The 14,534-nt window shown below is 35.6% G+C and overlaps 1 protein-coding gene across 1 annotated transcript in view; it reads right to left on the minus strand.

Annotated features, from left to right (window-relative positions):
• LOC144579679 (uncharacterized) overlaps positions 1 to 14,534 on the minus strand; it is a 498,570-nt gene that overhangs the window by 276,136 nt on the left and 207,900 nt on the right. Inside the window, exons 6-7 of the mRNA XM_078352469.1 lie at positions 11,913 to 11,999; positions 2,303 to 2,363 (exon numbers count right to left, since the gene is read on the minus strand). The gene's annotated coding sequence lies outside the window, so the exon portion shown is untranslated. The remainder of the gene's footprint in view (positions 1 to 2,302; positions 2,364 to 11,912; positions 12,000 to 14,534) is intronic.

Raw genomic sequence — 14,534 nt, forward strand, 5'->3', positions numbered from 1 at the left:
GAAGGAACCACAAATCAATAAAAATTCCACAATACTCAACAAAGCAGTACATTTTCACAAAGGGATGACTTTATGAAAACCTTGCAAAATGATGCAAAGGGATCTGAAAGTCAGAAGCTAGATAAAAGCACCAGAAAAAAAAGAAAAGAACCTCAAGCATGCTGAACTAATAGCTCAATTTATGCCCTTCAAAACAACCCCTAACAACCGGGAAGTGTCAGTACTGTAGACTTAAGTCATTCAATAGATACTCCTAGACTGAGTCACATTCTAATTATGGCCAGCAATTGGAGGGAGGAAGAGAAAAAAGGAAGAAAGGAAAGAAAGAAAAAAAGGAGGAAAATTGAAGGAGAAAGTGAGGAAGAGGAGGAGGTAATATATGACTAAAATGGGAACAAAGTGTAACAATTTGGAAATCAAATGATACCAAATCAATTTTCCTCGAAAATGAATGAGGTAAAAGTATGTAAGTGAGGAAAAGACTGGGAACACCAAGGGTCTTCATAATGACACTGAAACTGGAAATCCCTCTTGGCAAGAGAATATCTAAACACCATTTCAGTCTCGTAGCATCCTGCTGTGACCACTTAAAGAGTGGATCATAGTAAATGCTCTCAGCAGTGGAGATGGTTCTTAGCTTTGGGGCAGTCAATCACAGGTACTCCTTGGGACCCCCCCATTACCAAAATAATTCCAGGCCATGTGTCTTTACAGTGCCCATTATGATATACAACTGGCATGTTGAGATAGATGTGTTCACAACATGAGCAGTTGCCTAAAAGCTAGTACACTTAAGTTCAATTCAAGCAAACTTTGGTGAGATATTTTTTAAAGTTTCAACGTTCAACTAAGACTCTAAAACAATTTCTACAAGCAGTCTACCATTTGTAAAAGAATGAATTTTGATTTTGACATGTCAAAAATACTCTCATTTTAAGCAAAGCTAAACAAGTAATACATTGTGACCAGAACTTCACAATCCAAAACAACAAAAACAACCCCCACAAATGTGAACTGAAAGAATCAATCAAATACGTAATGTAACTTTTCTATTTTTCCTTTAGTTTTCCAGCTTATTTTGGTCATTAAAGTGACTCAGGGTAATAACAAGGCTAACTTATCTTGATTAAAATATCCACAATCTAGTTCTTCAAGAAAATTTACAAACTTTATAATGAGAAATTGGTCTGCTTAGAAACAGAGCTTCAATAAAATTATAGCAATAAACAAAATTGTAACTTTTTAAGAGTAAGGATTCAAATAAACTCAAATTCATTATTAGGAAGATAGTAAAAAGTTTGATTGTTCCAGGTAAAGTTTCAATGACAGTTTTATCCTCAGAGTCTCAAGAGTTATCTGAGCACCATTTCTTTCTCTGAGAACCATTCACATTTATACCTAAAAAGAGCTTCCTCATTACATAAATTTTATGAATTTTTTTTGTGAATCCGAATAAAGCAGTTTACCCTCAATAGCCAGTACTTCTATTAATGATTATACATATTTATAGCTTAGTTTTGTTTTGTCGTTGTTCTTGTTTTTCATAAATAAGTGTGGAGGATCCAATTTTGGATCCAATTTTGTGCTTGACTCCAAACCTGGAGTCATGTTGTAGTTTTCAACTCTGTTACACACTAGAATCACCTGAGAACTCTGATTATAATTGGTTTTTAGTAAAATCTGAGCATGAATAATTACTGAATTTCTTCAAATGATTTTAAATTGCATCTAGGATTGAGAAGGTCTAGGTCTCAGTTCCCTCTTACCCCACAAAAATAATCATCACAATAGAAATATTTCAGAATTGAAAAATTATAAATCAGGTCACTTTTTCTAATTTGTTATTGATTCAAGTCACTAAAAAGCAGACACTTTTTTTTTTACTTTGTAAAAAAAAGAATTATTTATATATATCATTCTAAATCTTGCAGTATGTAAAACAACTCCTGGTAAATTCAGGATCAACTGGTGCGAACTTATGTGTAGATAATGTGGTCCCAGCTCGATCGCAGCAAAATTTTCAAACAGAGTGTGAATCTTCAGTGCCCTGCTCGTCCCTCTCTTCATATTCCATTCCCATCACCTCAAATGTCATTACTACCGGCTCACCACACAAGCATTCTCCAAAGAACCAAGGTCACAGGAAAATATTCCAGGAGAGAGCACAAATGACTTTGTTTTTTTTTTTTTGGAGCAAAACTATTATTGTTTTAATGCACCCCTAATGACATGAGGATAATAATAATGTAAACAAAAGTTTAATCAACAGAAAAATACTACTAGATGAAGTAATTCATCTTACCTTTCAATGTGGACATACATTTTGCTTGTGGTACCACATTCATTAAACTCTTTGAGGATGGCTATAAAATTTTTAAAAATCTCATTAGTTTTTAAATAAGGCAATGAAATGCAGTTTTCAAAATTTGTCGGTGCCATTTTGTGACCATAGGAAAGATAACTTTTATCTTTCCTGTATAATGGTAAAATAATGTATAATGGTAAAATAATGAAATATGAATGTTAGAATAAGGTATATAATATATGTGGCATATAAAAACCATTAATAAATATGAACTGTAATGATAGAAATTGCTAGATTCACCAAAATTTTCTTCTACCTTATAACGTTTAAAGTAATTTTTGTGCTTCTTTTGGTTTTCCAAAGTACTTTTATACATAATTTCACATTATACTTGGAAGAAAAAGTCATTGGAGACTGACTAGCAATTTTCTTGAATCATTATAAGTTTATTCTATGTAACATTTAGAGGCCAAATAGGACATGTGGGGGAAGTTTTGGGACCATGTTTATCAAAGAACTTCATCATCAGAATCACTCAGAAAACTCTCTAAAACACAAATTCCTGTGCTGTTCCACAGACCAAGGCAGCACAAATCTCACTGGGACCTTAAGCTCCTGGAACAGTGCTCATGCAGGAAGCTCTGAGAACTGACACTTCATAAACTGTCTTTATGGAGACACTTCCTATCATGTACAAAATTGTTCCCATACAAGACTGTAGGCAAAATGAGTTATATAGCAAGGTGTGACATTTTCTGTCTCTGAAGGAGTCCATGTTTGAGCAGAATGGCCATGGTACAGAAGCTGGAGAACATTTTTAAGCATAGACAGGGTGGCTGATCTAGCTAAGTCAGGTTAAAAGGCCCCTTCCCACCCAGAGATTCAACTTCAGGCAAAATTTTGTAAAGCAGAAACTGCCATAACTGTTTTATATTATTCATTTAACCAGAGTGCAAGAGAGGTATTATCTGAGACAAATTAGATTCACAGCACTTACATTTTGTCCAGTGAGATACAAACTTCAGCTTCTCTTTCCAAATTTAGTCTGCTTCCCACCACTTCATACCACCTCTTATGGTCATTAAACCATGTCCTTCACATGAATTTCCCAGTATCTCTTTAATAGTTTTATCTGTTGGGTCTCAAATACTCCTCTTATTATCCAGCAGTTATTGGGAATTACATCAGTGCTGCCTCTTCCTCAGACTCATTTTTAATTTCCCATAATACCTTACAGATTTATTTCCAAAATTGTCTTATCTCTAATTTTATGACTCTAGATCAACTTCTAATAACTACCATATGAGCCTTTTCTGTTGCCAATCCACTTTATTCATGGCCACCAAATTAACCTTCATGATAAAAAAATATATAGAGCACATTGCTTCCTTGATGAAATATATTAAAAATGCTCCCATTTCTTACAAAAAAATATAGTGTGACTTTTTAGCTAAATGAACATTCAAAAATTTCATGTGAGGGCTCCCTTCTGTCTTCCAGGCCTCATTTCACATGACTAGTACCTTTTCCCTACCATTATTCTGGGCCAAATGCAACAGTAGTTCTCCCTTGAAGACAGCTCTATTTTCTTGGTATCTTTTTTGTTGCTCAAGCCCATGACCACTTGTCTAATTACACATCCCAGGCAAGCAGTAGTGTCCCAGATGTATAGAAGCAGAGGCAAGGCAGAGTGGAAAAACAGGCAATATCATACAAGAAGCAACATTATGAGATGATAGGTCAACCAAAAGTTTAGTCGGATATTGTCAGTCTGAACAGGTTAAGCAGAAACAGAAAATCTTTGTAGAGACAGATGGGATAGCCATCTAGGATGGAAAATAATAAATATCTTCAGTGCAGGGTAGAAGGCAAAAGTTGGAGAAATTTGCTGTCAAATCACAGGCTACTTTGGTCTCAAGCTAGAAGAGGAGAAAGATAGCATTGCTACTGTCTTGCACTATGGGCTTGGGGTACGGTTTGTGTCCCGCAAAAGTCACATGTTGAAATCCTAAACCCCAAGGTGATGGAATCAGGAGATGGGGCCTTTGGGAGGTGATGTGATTATGAGGACAGCCCTTGTGAATGGTATTAGTGCCCTTATAAAAGAGGCTCAGCAGAGGTCCTTTGCCCTCTCTGTTGAGAACACAGCAAGAAGACAGCTGCCTAGAAACCAGGAAGCAGCCCGGACCAGACACCTTGATCTTAGACTTCTCAGTCCCCATAACTGTAAGAAATAAATTTCTGTTGTTTATGAGCCACCCAATCTATGGCGTTTGTTATAGCAACCCAAACTGATTAAGACATCTTGTTTAGTACAAACTTTTTCTCTTTTGATCATTCAAATTTCTTGCCATTTATATCATATTTATAGAAAGCCCTCCCAAGTAGCTCCCATGTATACAACTATTCCTCTCTCTCTGGATTTTCATAGCATGCTATTCTTACTTTTGTGTCACATTTGATTCCACCTATTTTATTGAAAGCCCCTTGAGGGCAAGAACCACAAGATTTTTATCTTTGACTCTGCCACAGCAGAGTCTGGATAACAATTACCTAAGATTCTCTCCTTGTTTGTGTTTTATTCCTCTCCTTTTTCCTCCCCAGTATCCCCAATTCACAAATGAAGAAAATTAGGTCAGTAGATGCTAAATGATTTGTTCCAGGAAATCATCACCATGAAGTCTGACTTGCCTAATCATTCTGTACCAAAAAACTCTCTTTAACTCAGTCTCTTATAAAGCTGTAATGTTTTACAATACATGGAATAACTTTGAAGAAACTTTTCCAAGAGATGAGGATAATCAATCAGCTTAATGAAGTACCTAAAATTTTTTTTTAAATATGAAAGAAATGTTTCTTATGAACCTCAATAGCTATCAAATCATTAATTTTTTTAAAAAATTAAAACATGCATAAGATATATTCAGTTCTACGTATTATTAGCAATTCAGCATCCAAAATCAAAAGCTGAAAAATCATAACCTGCTTTGCTTTTTGCTTCATAATGCTTGCCTCAAGGTTTTTGAAACCCCATGACAGATTTAGTCCTCTCTCTCTCCCCAGGAGCAAAAGCAGACCTAATTTCTTTCTCTCGATTAGACTCTTGGTTTAGTCATCCATCAGCTATATGCGTGCTTGCTCTTCCTCTCTCACTCACCTGCAGGATACTATTTCATGAAGCCCTCACACCATCCAGTAAAGCTATTTGTACAGGTAGGTTCTGCTTACCTAAAGAGTGAATCATCAGCTGATTTCTTCAATTTTGAATCAGCAATGCCTCAGTGCTGCCTAGTGTTATTAGTAGTAGATGAAATAACAGTGTGACCTTAGGAGGCAGAAAGGATGGCTTCAGCTATGCTATGCTAAGTAAAAGCATTGCTGCTAGCGAAAACTCCAGAAAAAGTTAAAGACAAATAATGCCAATATTTCAGAAGTGGATTTAACTTGCTCTTTAGGTCAGCCTTCTTAGAGTATGCATTGTTAAATATGTTTTCTAAAAAATAGAGATTCCACTGCAAAATAATTTAAGCATGCTAGAAACTGCTTCATATGCTCGAAAATTTACTATGTATAATTGTTATGTATTGGACGCTCCAGTAATTAGCATTGTTTAGTTAGAACCCCCTTTTCTGATAACACTTCTGATGTGTACTCCCAGGAACACACTTTGGGAGATGGTAATCTAGTTTTTTCATATTATTACATTATGGATCATAAAAAGATGCTGGAACTGATAGAGTAAACACTGCAATTGCATTACATACCAGAATTTGTAAGCCACTGAGTGCTCTCTACAAGTGCTATATTGAAAGGCATGATACAATGCATTTTTAAATGTTAGAAGTCTTTATTTTTGGCATTATAGTTTCAAAATAAAACGTTAAACCACCTGATAGAGCAATTTTTCTTTTCTCTTCCTACCCTTAGAATATCTCACAGTACATAGAAAATTGATGTCACTTTTGTATATTTTGAGAAAACATATTTACTTCTGTATGTTTTCATATAAAATTTATTTATTTTGTTTGTTTGTTTGCTTGCTTGTTTGCTTGAGAGGGAGTCTCACTCTATCAACCAGGCTGGAGTCCAATGGCACAATCTCAGCTCACTGCAACCTCCACCTTCCGGCTTCAAGTGATTCTCCTGCCTCAGCCTCCTGAGTAGCTAGGATTACAGGTGCTCACCACCACATTCAGCTAACTTTTTTTTTGGCATTTTTATTAGAGACAGGATTTCAACATGTTGGTCAGGCTGGTCTTGAACTCCTGACCTCAAGTGATCTACCCGCCTCAGCCTCCCAAAGTGCTAGGATTATGGGCATGAGTCACAGGGCCTAGCCAGTTTTCATATGAAATTTAAAGCATGCATTCTGGCTGTAAGCCATAAAACATTTTGCACAAAGTTGCATGATTAATTACACAAAGAGTTATTGAATATTTGCAGAATAAATAAGATTCTTTATTAAAAATTACTGACATTTAAACACTATAGTATCTTGCTTTTTAATGCCTACTTTACTTATCTTTTACATACGGCTTTTCTCTTATGTTATAAAATAAATTTTATTTCATAAATGTTTTCTAGGTTCATTAAAAACAAAACAAACCCAACCTAATAGAGTTAAATTTCTGGAACTGGAGGCCCTGTGACTCATAAAATGTGTTTATACACATGCACAAATATATATATGTAGTCACAATACAATGGCTATGGTTTAATATTATTACAATGGCAATACTATCCAAAACAATATTCAAATTCAATGCAATCCCTATCAAAATGCCACTGACATTCTTCACAGAATTAAAAAAACAAATCTGTAATTTATATGGACATACAAAAAAACCTCAAATAGCTGACGTAGTGCTGGGCGAAAAGGAGAAAATTGGAAGCATCATATTACTTGACATCATAATTTGCTACAAAGCTATATTAACCAAATCAACATGGTATTGGCATAAAAACAGACACACAGACCAATGAAAGAGAATAGAGAATCTCAAAAGAAATCCATCCATCTAGAGAGAACTCAACTTTGACAACAGTGCCAAAAACACACAATGGGGAAAAGACAGTCTTTTCAATAAATGGTACTGAGAAAACTGGATAACTATATGCAGAAAAGAAACTAGACCCTCATCTCTCACTGTGTACAAAAATCAACCCCAAATTGATTAAAGACTTAAATGTAAGACCGGAAACTATAAAATTACTGTAAAGAAACATTAAAGAAATGCTTCAAGACATTGGAAACATTGGTCTGGGCAAAGATCATTGTATAAGATCTTAAAAGCATAGCCAACCAAAACGAAAATAAACAAACGGATGCCCATCAGACTAAACGCTTCTGCTCAGCAACATAAACAATCAACATAGTGAAGAGAAAACCCACATAATGGGAGACAACACTGGCAAACTGTCCATCTGATAAGGGATTAATAACCACAATACATGCAGAGCTCGAACAACTCAATAGCCTATAAACAAGACAATTAAAAACTGGGAAAAAAGATCTGAATAGATATTTCTTGAAAGAAGAAATATAGATGGCCAAGAAGTATATGAAAAAATGCTAACATCACTAATCATTAGAAAAATGCAAATCAAAACTATAATGAGATATCATCTCACCTAAGTTAAAATGATTTTTATCAAAAAGACAGGTAAGAACAGTTGATAGCCAGGATATAGAGATACACACTGTTGGCGGGAATATGCATTAGTACAGCCACAATGGATAAAAGGATGTAGGTTCCTCAAAAGACTTAAACCATCAAGAAATACCATATGATCAGTAATTCTACTATTGGGTATATATCCAAAAGAAAGAAAATTAATATATAAAAGAGATATCTGCACCTCTACATTTACTGCAGCACTATTCCAATAGCCAAATTATGGAATCAGCCTAAGTACCTATAAACAAATAAAGAAAATGCGGTGTATATATACACGTTCAAATATTATTTAGCCATAAAAGTAAATAAAATTTTGTCATTTTCAGCAACACAGATGGAACTTAGGGTCATTATGTTAAGTGAAATAAGCCAAGCACAGAAAGACAAATATCACATGTTCTCACTTGTACAGGAGAACTAAAAAATTGTATCTCATGAATATAAAGAGTAAATCAGTGGTTACCAGAGGCTGGAAATTATAGGGGAAGGGAGAGAGGTGATAAAGAGAAGTTGATTGATGGGGTCAAATATACGGTTTGATGGAAGAAATAAGAGCTAGCGTTTGATAGATCAGTAGGGTGATGATAGTTTACAATAATCTCTTGTGCATTTTAAAATAGGTGGAAATGAATAATTTAGATGTTTCTAGCATAAGAAAAGACAAATATTTAAGGTGATGGATATCTTAAGTACACTAATTTGATCTTCATCAATTATATGAATGCATTAAATTATCCCATGTATTCTGTATCCCTAAACTATGTACATCTATTATGCACCTTGTTTTTTTGAAACAGTCTCTCTTCATCACCCAGGCAGAAGTACAATGGCACAATCTCAGCTCACTGAAGTCTCAATCTCCTGGGCTCAAGCAATCTTCTGGTTTCAGCTCCCTGAGTGACTGGGACTACAGGCATATAGCATACCTGGCTAATTTTTGTAATTTTTTTTTTTTAAAGATGAGGTTTTGCCATGTTGCCCAAGCTAGTCTTGAACTCCTGGACTCAAGAAATTCACCTGCCTTGGCCTCCTAAAGTGCTGGCCCAATTGTTTTTCAAGGGAGGAAAAAACCGAATGCATTCTGGTACTCTAAACACAGGAATGTAACAAGAAAATTTTATCATAAACACTGTACAATCTGAATATTCTTTTGAAAATTATCCTAAACCACCTGAACCATAAGGATCTCCTAAACTCTGCTTTCGCAAGGCTTTGTAATCCATTCTTCAGGTTTCATCCTGCTTTTTTCAACTACTCTTCCACTGTGCCTCTTCTTGCTCATATTCATCCATAGTAAATCCCCCATGGCTTCTTTCTCTTTTTTAAGTTTCCTTTTACCTCCCAGCTCCTAATAGCAGCAATTTTGCCTCCTATGTCAATCATGATACTGAACTTAAGGTTGTCTGGGTACCCTTGCTCCTTTTTGATGCACTCTGACCATTCTTCCTCTCCCAAAATAATCAGCTTTGATTGGGGTCCAAAGTGGCTCCCGCTGGAGGTCATGGTGCTCATGAAGGCGAGGTCATCAGTTCAAGGCTAACCTGAGCAACCTCATAAGCTCAAACTGATTGGCAAAAAAAAAAAAAGAAAAAATCAGCTTTGAATTTCATGTCATCAAACTATACCAATCAACTACCAACTCTCCCTCTTTTGTCTAAAGATCTCACCTGTTGGATCAGGTCCTTCTCTTCGGCGCTATTTCCATCTTGCTTCTTAGTAACTTCAGTATATATGAAGATGATCCCTCCAATATTCTGGCCTCTTGGTTCCTTGAACTCCTCTCTTCCGATGACCTTGTTCTCTACCTTACTTCAGTCACTCACTTCTTGGTCATTCACTAAACTTTATAATTATTTTTTCAATAATTTCAACCTTTCCATAACCTCTATTCCAAGTTTTCTGTTTTATGACCACTGCTTCCTATATTCTCAGTCCATTCTCTTTAGGTCACTGGCTCCAACAATCCTTCAGTCCCACAGGTACTTCCATCTCATAAATCAGAACACCTATACCGAACTCTTCCCTTCTGTCATGGCTTCATCTTCTTCTTTAGTACACTTGCACTCTATGGTTAAACTTTTAAATTATTCCTTCCATATACTTTACTCCCTTGCACCTCCCTTACATCATTACACTAGCTTGAGAAAGTCCCAGACCTGGTTTATTTTTATTTTTAAATTTGGAAAGGAGAGCTTCATTTCTAATAAAGGGTTGCAGCCTGCAGGGTGACAATTCTGACAGGATGGGAAGCACAGTTTCTGGCTGGAAGCCAAAGCAGGCCCTGCAGGAGGGGCAAAGGGAATAGAAGTTTATGCTTAGCAGCATGGGCAAATATACATGTTCAATAACCTATAGGAAGAGTTGTTAACATTTATGAAAAGCAGATGTGCATGTATACAATTAAGCTTTTTGCCTCTCCATGGGCTCCATGATCAAAAAATGGTAGAGTTAGCATGATATATCTAGGATGGAGTTTTTGGCCCTCTGACATCAAAAGGTCAAGCAAAGGATGCAAAAGCTTTCATGTACATCCTCTGTAATCTGACCGGAACCACTCCATGGTTGGTGGTCTCTTATCAGGCAAAAAAAAGAATGGGCAGCATCAGGTGGTCTGTTGATGCCAGTAGTGGAGTCTTTTGAAAAAGCTGGTTCCTGGTAGCCTCTTACGGAAGAAAGCCTAGTTGTGGTTCGCAAGGGAAGAGGTATAATGAGGTTTGTCTGATCCCTCATTCTGTTGTGGTTGAGAACTTAGTTTTCAGGGTTACTCTGGGGTCTCCTTGGCCAGGAGATGATCTGTTCAGTCAGTTGGGACTTTCTTTTTTTTTTTTCTTTGTGACATTTGGATAGCAAGTTGGGAGGCTTATAATTTTATTTCTAGTTCTCACTTTCCCCATTTTGGACAAGAATTGCCAGAGGCAGCATCGACACACAAACTTTCATTTTGTCCCATATCAGTCCCGGTTTAAACACAATTTTCTACTCCTACATGTCTACATCCACACAAGAAAGAAAAAAAACACAAAATTTCTGCTAACTAGCATAATTTTAAATTAATGCCTATGAGAATCTAAATAGGTTCTTACTTTTGGCCAATAATCACACTGACTTTCTCAAGTGCATTCACTCCATATAATGATTTTCTACATTTTCCTCTGAAATCTTCAGCAACTTTCCTCTCCACCCCTTTTCATGTTCAGCATGTCCTTACCTCCTATTTCACCAGGAAAATACAAGCATTCCGAATTCTCATGACTTTGTCCACCTGTAATTCTTTCTCCTTTCTTGTTACTGTAAACTGTCTTTACCTGCAAACAACCCACCTCACTTTGCACTAAATCCTATTTCTTTTGCCTATTCAAGACATTGTTCCAGAAATTCTTCCTCTCTCTCAAATGTTAACAACCATTCCCTCTGTACTGGTTTATTCCCATCAGCAAGTAAATATATTTCTTCCCTCTTTGAAACAACTGAACAAACCTGTTTAATACTATTCATGGATGTCTCTTCTTCCTTATATAAACTCACACCATAGGTAATCCTATCCAATGTCCAGACTACATACCGTTTGTATATCCTGAGAACTGCCAAATTTATATATCTAATCCAGAGTCCCCTAAACTCCAGACTGTTACATCCGAACAATTTATGTATTTCCTTTTGATGGCTAACTGGTTTCTTAAACCAAACATGGTAAAAGTAAACTCCCTTCATTACCAAACCTGCTTTTCCCACAGTCTTTTCTATAACAATTGATGATACTCCAATAACATTAGTTGCTAAGGCCAAATACTTTATCTTTGGTTTGTTGTTTTCTCCTACACCCCACATCTATTTCAAGAGCAAATCTCATAAGGGAGACACTAAAAATATATTGACTTCTTACCATTGTTACTTCTATCATCCTTATCCATACTATCATCATTTCTCACCTGAATTATTCCAATATCTTTGAAATTGGTCTTCCTGCTTCCACCATGGCATCCAGAATCTGTTCTCAACACAACAGTGAACCAGTCCTGTTGAAACAGAAATAATGCTCAACACAATTTATCTCACTACAAGTAAAAGTGACAGTTTTTTTGGCCTTCAAGTCACCTCCACCACCCTGCACTGTCCTCCCCCAAGCCTTCTCCTCTGACCTCATCACCTACAATCCCCACTTCTGCTTCAGTTATCTTAATCTCTTCCAGCTTCTCCTACCGGTCAGGGCACCCTGCACCAAAGCTTCACATGTCTTCTCTCTCTCTAGAACACCTGTTCCCCACACATCAACTTGGCCTGCTCCCTCACTGTTTTCAAATCTCTATTCAGAAAACATGTTGTAAGAGAAACCTTCTTTGGCTACTTCTTTAAGTTTGCAATCTAACCTTTCTACATCCTTGCTGCCTATTCCTGAACATTATTGAGTACCTGCTAATATAATGATTTGCTTACAATGTTTGACTCTCTGGCCCTCTCCTGTATAACCCTCAAGAGGGCAGATCTGTGCCCATTTTGTTCAATACCTTGCACATAGCGGACACCCAATACATGTTTGCTGAATTAGCAAAAGTTTTGTTTACTAAAATTTTAGTTAAATGGGCATTTCTAAAAGTTTGAAACATGTTTGACAGTGAGATCCATGATACAGTAGTGTCTGGAATAGAAAACAACAAGAACAATGGTGTTGCAATTTAATTAATTAAAAATGTGAGCAAATAGAACAGGGATGAGAATAAGATTATCCTAGTTTTTAGTTTCAGTTCTTGCAAGGGAACCAGTGGAAGGCCTGTGGCCCTGGAGTTTCACTTTCTTCTTTTGAAATACAGGAGTAATAAAACTGGATTTCAAAGGCCAGTTGTCAGAGTAACATGAGACAATAAATTCATTCATATTTTCATTCAAGTGCAACAGGCATTGGTCAAAATATTGCTGTGAAGGCATTTTGCAAATGTGGAAAGCCCAATATAAATATAAGAAAATGTAATTTTCTATAGAAAATAAACTTTTCTGTTGAGTGACTCAGAACAGCAATGCATGTTAAAAATAATGTCTAAATGTATATAAATTGTCACTCCAAACTACAAAATTTGGAATTTAAAGTCTTTGTTAATGAAATCCTATTTATCTTTTGAAAATACTCTGGAAAACTGAAAACCTAAAACTATGAACACAGTAAGTGATATGGGGTGTTTTACCCACCAAAATTAAGTTTTAGTACATGGATAATTTTTCATATTAACCAAACTTCAAACTAAACTTAAAGCCTCACACATTGCCAGTTAACAACAAAAAAAGTTGGTGAAATTTTCAACAATATCTGAATTTTTCATAGAGCTGCCTTATTTAAAAAGGATAATATTTATGTCCTAAATCATATATATGTACACTCAATCCCATAGGACGCAAACCTGGCCCATTATTTTTAGACTTCATACTGCTTTGTTGAGGACTTTTGATTGGACAAAATGAGACTATCTTGAGCCCCTTTCTCACTTTTGTTTAATTTCAGTCAAAGGATGCAATCTTTTGAGTTTATCTGAATATCAACTCAAGTGAACACATTTTTCTTCTCTAGCTTTCATGTTATGACAAGAAATAACTTTAGTGAGAAGGTTCAAATAGCTCCTTATGTGACTATATTAAAATTTAATTCTCCAATTCTTTTAAATTTGCAACAGCATTTTATACATTAGTAATGTCTGTCCATAGAATTCTTTATTATTTATGTGGAAAAATGGAAAATGTTAAGATCTTTATCCAAACTATAAAGCTTTGTAATTGAATCCAAAAAAAAAAACCCTCCTGTAATATACCTTAATTCAAATAAAAATTTTCAGCAATGTTTTTATTTATACAGTATGGAGACATTGGATCCATTTTTTCATTTTTTGTTTGTTTCTTTTTACATATCACAGTACATGAGGCCATTGAATCTTTAAATTTTCTTGCAAGTCATTAGTCATTTTAATAAACAAAATAGAAAATGCAGAAAAAGTTATCCTCAAATACTGTTTTAAAAATTGCAAATTATTAATAGTAGCTAACACGATATTTGTTAAAGAATCCATTGATAAACCAGATGAAGAGAGGTTTGAAGTGTTTTATGTAGCTAGAGAAATTATACCATTTTGTAAAAGGAGGATAAATTTCCTTTGAAGTCCATTTATACTTTTAAGTAGTAACAAGGCATATTATCTGATTAAAAGAAAAATAGTTTGTCAATGCTATAGTTTGAATGTTTGTGTCCTCTCTAATATTCATACTTAAACCCAGTCCCCAGTGCAAGAGTATTAAGAGATGGAACGTTTAGGAAATTATTAGGCCATAAGGGCTCTCATAGATTACAATTGGTAATTTATAAAAGGACTTAAGAGGTGAGTTTGGCTCCTTCCATAACTTCTGCCATGACAGAACATGGTATTTGTCCCCTTTTTGCCCATCTGCCACCATGTGAGAAGACAATACTCCAGCTACCACCTTGGAAGTAGAACCTGGGTCCTCATAAGGGATGAATCTGCCAGCACCTTGGTCTTGGACTTTGCAGAATGTTGGGAAATAAATTAATGTTG

Source organism: Callithrix jacchus, chromosome 16 (genome assembly GCF_049354715.1).
Source record: "Callithrix jacchus isolate 240 chromosome 16, calJac240_pri, whole genome shotgun sequence".
Classification (NCBI taxonomy): domain Eukaryota; kingdom Metazoa; phylum Chordata; class Mammalia; order Primates; family Cebidae; genus Callithrix; species Callithrix jacchus.